Below are 6,781 nucleotides of genomic sequence, written 5' to 3' on the forward strand. Positions count from 1 at the left end.
CGCTTGGGCTGCGGGCTCACGGCGGGGTTCGCCAACCCCCTCCAATTATACACACTCCAGGCCTGAAATCCTTCACAGGAAAAACCAGAGTCGAAGCCCAATTATCACGGTGCAGCATCAGTGTTTAATCAGCCGAAAAAACAATACGCCCGACGCGTTTCGAGATCAGCCGATCTCTTGGTCACGGGTGGAGCTTGCCGGCACCATCAATCATTTAAAGGTACATTGCATACTAGTCACGTGATCATAGACATAGAGAAAGTAAAATACATGCTGTGTTTCTCTAATAACCAATTCATAAATGAACAAATATGTACAAGAGCGGAATTCAAGTATAAACAATTGTGGCACTAGCATAAGATTTGGGTGTGGCACTTAGCCTGATCTCGTGTTTACTTGCATTAATTTGTTTGTGGACTTTAATTATTATTTCACCGTATTATGCCAGATTACGAATGACAATTGTTTATACTTGAATTCCGCTCTTGTACATATTTGTTCATTTATGAATTGGTTATTAGAGAAACACAGCATGTATTTTACTTTCTCTATGTCTATGATCACGTGACTAGTATGCAATGTACCTTTAAATGATTGATGGTGTCGGCAAGCTCCACCCGTGACCAAGAGATCGGCTGATCTCGAAACGTGTCGGGCGTATTGTTTTTTCGGCTGATTAAACACTGATGCTGCACCGTGATAATTGGGCTTCGACTCTGGTTTTTCCTGTGAAGGATTTCAGGCCTGGAGTGTGTATAATATATATATATATATATATATATATATATATATATATATATATATATATATATATATATATATATAGCGGTGTTGTCGGGCATTCAATAATATATGCACCATCTGTTGGATTCACCTTGTCTATATTGCAGAGCGTGATTGCATCTGAAGTACGACTCAACTTTATATATATATATCTTGGTTGAGGGGGTCTTGGGGACTCAAGGCGGGACGTTTTGTTTCATTTTGCGAGAAGAACGCTGTGCAGAGCACCTCTCCCTTACCTATTTCATTGGATTTCACCAATACCGCCCACCAGCATCACTCACCTGGGAGCCACTGCTGCATCCTGGGCAATGGAGTCCGAAGATTCAATCGGACCCTACGCACCATCACCTGAGGATCCTTTCGCTGAGGGGCGGAGCTACCATTCGCACCTATCCAGCGCGAGTAGGTGCATTTAAACTGCAGAGCGTCAGGACTTCCGTTCACACCACCGCAGGCGCTGATGAGGCCACACCGGCCGAAATGCATTCGCCATCAATCTGTTATTAAAGGCTCTGCCCTTGAATTCCCCGTGGAGGTTCCTGCTTCTTTCACTGAGAGGAGGCGTTTTTTTCATATAACTGCGCGCTTTCCAGAGGCGCGGTTCATGAGCCCCCCCATCACAAGTGGCCTGGAGATTCTGGAGTCTGCCTCGGCATTGCGTGTTTCTTCATTTACTGAATCTCTCCAGACTCGCCGGCAGCCCGAGGATTTGCAGCGATACAGCGAGACATTGTTCTCAGCCAGGGCGGGTTGTATGCACCTCCTGCTCACGCTATTATTTTTGCTCGGACTAATGGTTGATGGGGTCTTGGGGACTCAAGGCGGGACGTTTTGTTTCATTTTGCGGGAAGAACGCTGTGCAGAGCACCTCTCCCTTAGCTATTTCATTGGATTTCACCAATACCGCCCACCAGCATCACTCACCTGGGAGCCACTGCTGCATCCTGGGCAATGGAGTCCGAAGATTCAATCGGACCCTATGCACCATCACCTGAGGATCCTTTCGCTGAGGGGCGGAGCTACCATTCGCACCTATCCAGCGCGAGTAGGTGCATTTAAACTGCAGAGCGTCAGGACTTCCGTTCACACCACCGCAGGCGCTGATGAGGCCACACCGGCCGAAATGCATTCGCCATCAATCTGTTATTAAAGGCTCTGCCATTGAATTCCCCGTGGAGGTTCCTGCTTCTTTCACTGAGAGGAGGCGTTTTTTTCATATAACTGCGCGCTTTCCAGAGGCGCGGTTCAGGAGCCCCCCCATCACAAGTGGCCTGGAGATTCTGGAGTCTGCCTCGGCATTGCGTGTTTCTTCATTTACTGAATCTCTCCAGACTCGCCGGCAGCCCGAGGATTTGCAGCGATACAGCGAGACATTGTTCTCAGCCAGGGCGGGTTGTATGCACCTCCTGCTCACGCTATTATTTTTGCTCGGACTAATGGTTGATGGGGTCTTGAGGACTCAAGGCGGGACGTTTTGTTTCATTTTGCGGGAAGAACGCTGTGCAGAGCACCTCTCCCTTAGCTATTTCATTGGATTTCACCAATACCGCCCACCAGCATCACTCACCTGGGAGCCACTGCTGCATCCTGGGCAATGGAGTCCGAAGATTCAATCGGACCCTACGCACCATCACCTGAGGATCCTTTCGCTGAGGAGCAGGGGCTACCATTCGCACCTATCCAGCGCGAGTAGGTGCATTTAAACTGCAGAGCGTCAGGACTTCCGTTCACACCACCGCAGGCGCTGATGAGGCCACACCGGCCGCAATGCATTCGCCATCAATCTGTTATTAAAGGCTCTGCCATTGAATTCCCCGTGGAGGTTCCTGCTTCTTTCACTGAGAGGAGGCGTTTTTTTCATATAACTGCGCGCTTTCCAGAGGCGCGGTTCAGGAGCCCCCCATCACAAGTGGCCTGGAGATTCTGGAGTCTGCCTCGGCATTGCGTGTTTCTTCATTTACTGAATCTCTCCAGACTCGCCGGCAGCCCGAGGATTTGCAGCGATACAGCGAGACATTGTTCTCAGCCAGGGCGGGTTGTATGCACCTCCTGCTCACGCTATTATTTTTGCTTGGACTAATGGTTGATGGGGTCTTGGGGACTCAAGGCGGGACGTTTTGTTTCATTTTGCGGGAAGAACGCTGTGCAGAGCACCTCTCCCTTAGCTATTTCATTGGATTTCACCAATACCGCCCACCAGCATCACTCACCTGGGAGCCACTGCTGCATCCTGGGCAATGGAGTCCGAAGATTCAATCGGACCCTACGCACCATCACCTGAGGATCCTTTCGCTGAGGGGCAGAGCTACCATTCGCACCTATCCAGCGCGAGTAGGTGCATTTAAACTGCAGAGCGTCAGGACTTCCGTTCACACCACCGCAGGCGCTGATGAGGCCACACCGGCCGAAATGCATTCGCCATCAATCTGTTATTAAAGGCTCTGCCATTGAATTCCTCGTGGAGGTTCCTGCTTCTTTCACTGAGAGGAGGCGTTTTTTTCATATATATATATATATATATATATATATATATATATATATATATATATATATATATATATATATATATATATCACCACAACTACCAATTACTGGAAAGTAACCCGAGGACACAGCGGGGAATTTGTGACGATCCTTTTATTCACTGCTGATAACATGGCATCATGCATTTCGGCTTAACTGCCTTCTTCAGATGCCGTTTGCAGCCGGTTTTCACCTCCTCCCTCCTTTGAACTTTCTGTGGCGCTCCCATTGGTGGAAGAACAGCAGACCCTGCTTCAATCAGGACAGCTGTAGTCCTATGTTTGACTTCAGCTCCCATATATATATATATATGTATATATTTTATAAATATATACAAATTCACAAATAAAAAAAACATATATATATCTATATATATATATATATATATATCTATATATATATATATAGATATATCTATATATATAGATATATATATATATATATATATATATATATCAAACCACAAAGTTTGTCCCCTTGAACAGAGTCACACAACAGGTAGGTAGGATTTCAGCGCTTTAATGAATAAAGCTGACCTTGAGTGCACTTTAACCGAACAAAAAATCACGGATACTGAATGCGGAAGACTCACCATTAAATTAGACACCACCAATACCATTACGGGATTACTAATATATAGACCTCCTGGAGCTGCAACATCCTTCTGTAGCCAACTTATTGAACTGGCCACTCAATTAGCCGTTAGACATAAAAATATCATCATACTGGGCGACCTTAACATCCATCTAGAGGATAGCCACTCCAAGGAAGCGCAACACCTTCTGAATGCCTTCAATGCTATTGATCTGAAGCTCCTATCCACCCTGCCCACGCATCAACAAGGGCATCTATTAGATCCCATATTTACGAACTGTAAGGGCATTGAAACTTTCCCACCTGTTCCACTGATATGGTCTGACCATAGTATGGTGTCATTTGGAATAGCTAAAAACATTATTACCAAGTTACATGCGAAAAACCCCCCTTACAGACGCCGTAACTTTAAAAAATGCACCCCTGAAATGCTGCTGCAGGAACTTACCGAACACCCTCTGGAATCAGGCGCTTCCCTACAGGAGGTATGGGACAACTTTGAATCATGGCTAACAAAAGCGTTAGACAAAATTGCTCCCTGGACGACCAAGCCCCCAGCTCGACAAACTAAAAATGCCCCCTGGTTCTCTGAAAAATTGAAAAAGGCTAAAGCACAATGCAAATCCATTGAACGAATGTGGAGGAAAAATTACACCCCAGAACTCAAAGAGAAGTATAGAACTGAGTTGAAAAAATACCAAAAATTGGTACGATTAGAGAAGAGTCTTTATTATAAAGGCAGAATTATGGAAGCCAAAAACCCTACCAAAGAACTATTCGGTATCTATAAAGAAATTACCACACTATCTCGCCTGGATACTAAAGACATCTACTCCACAGAGATATGTGAACAAATAGCCGATTTCTTCGTGAAAAAGGTAGAAAATATTCATGCCACATTCACCAGCAGTACCAGGTCAGATAATAATAAGGAAGAGACTCTAGACGTCTGCCCCCACAAACCCCAGTTTACCAATTTCAGGACTCCCAACAAACAGGAACTGATGAAAATTATAAACACCATTTGTTCAGGCTCCCCTTTAGATGCCTGCCCTCCGGAACAGTACAAAGCAGTCATGGAAAGCATATTACTGGACCATATAAGCAACATGATCACAACCTCATTCCGTGATGGCACTGTCCCGAGAAACTGGAAATCTGCCCAGGTAATACCACTAAAAAAGAAACCGAACATCCCAATTACTCAGCTTCAAAATCTGCGACCAATCTCACTTCTCCCTTTCTGTGCTAAGATCATAGAAAAGGTGGCCAACCTCCAACTCATGGAGTTTTTGGAGAAAGAATCTCTCCTCCACCCTTCTCAATCAGGGTTCAGATCAGGCCATTCAACGGAATCAGCCGTTCTGTTCTCCACCGAACAGATTCGGAAATTGGTGGATGTGGGAGAGACAGCAGCGTTGGTCCTATTGGACCTAAGTGCAGCATTTGATACCGTGCTGCACACCACGCTGTTGTCTCGGCTCTCAGACATGGGAGTCAAAGACTCTGCTCTCAAATGGTTCCAATCATACCTCACTGACAGAACTTTCCAACTTCACTGTCCACCCTTCAAGTCATCACCTCGCAATGTTAGCCATGGGGTTCCACAGGGCTCAAGCCTGAGCCCTACCTTATTTAACATCTACATGGAGCCCCTGGCACACATTGTAGAGGAATGTGGGGTGGACATTGTCAGCTATGCTGACGACACCCAGTTGGTGTTCAAAATAACTCCAGACAGTAGAGACCTAGCCTCCAATTTCTCAAACTGTATGCTAAAGATAGCGACATGGATGAACGCCAACTGCCTCCGTTTAAACGGAGATAAAACAGAGGTATTGATTGTAGGGAAGAACCCCTCCGTCTGGTCACATGCCTGGTGGCCTAGCGAATTGGGAGAACTACCTGTGCCTGCAGAGAAGGTGAAGAACCTTGGAGTCATGCTTGACCCAGATCTCTCAGGAAGAGCCCAGGTAAACAAAGTGACAAGTAAATGCTACAGCACCCTTAAAGTGCTGCGCAAAGTACTTGACCTGCTACCGATTGAAGCGAGAAAAACCATAGTCCATGCCCTAATATCCCCCCATCTGGACTATGGTAATGTTCTCTTACTGGGTCTCAATCATAAGAGCCTGCACCAGTTACAATGCATACAAAATTCTGCAGCGCGACTGGTGCTCGGTCTCCCTCGCAGAGCATCGACAAAAAATGCGCTTGCCAAGCTTCACTGGCTCCCTGTCAAAGAAAGAATAATATTCAAAACTCTCTGCTACACACATCGCATTGCCCAAAACAAAGGCCCTAGCTATCTAAGAGGCCTCATGACCATCCACAGGCCGATCAAAAATCTTAGATCAGCGGGCACGATGCTGTTTAAAATCCCTCGCATCATCAAAGCTAAGATGGGCGGAAAATCCTTCCGCTATTTAGCCACCAAGCTCTGGAATGCCTTGCCAATTCAGCTACGTATGGAGCCATCCGAAACAAGGTTCAGAGCCAGACTCAAAACTCACCTATTTCCCAAAAACTAATGATCACCTGATCTCTTCCTCTAGATGGTTTGCATTTGCAGTCAGCGCGGGGACACACAGTTTTGTGCAGCCAGGCGCTTAATAAATGCTTATTATTAGCGTTCCAGTGGGGGCACTCATCAAATTTCATAGTCCCTGTGCCCGACGCGTTTCTTCATGGGCTGACTGAAGTGAGAACGCCGAGCTGACCACAGCACTTCCAATACTTGTGACGTATGCCCCAGTGGGTGGGAACAGTGAAACTGCTTTCAGGTCATTGTAGTGCCTGGTTGTGTTAATCAAGTGAATTAGCTTGCACGCTGTCACCAATTGTCCTTTTTGAATCCCAAGTGGGTCGATGAGAACTC

This window comes from Lissotriton helveticus, chromosome 8, assembly GCF_964261635.1.
Source record: "Lissotriton helveticus chromosome 8, aLisHel1.1, whole genome shotgun sequence".
NCBI lineage: Eukaryota > Metazoa > Chordata > Amphibia > Caudata > Salamandridae > Lissotriton > Lissotriton helveticus.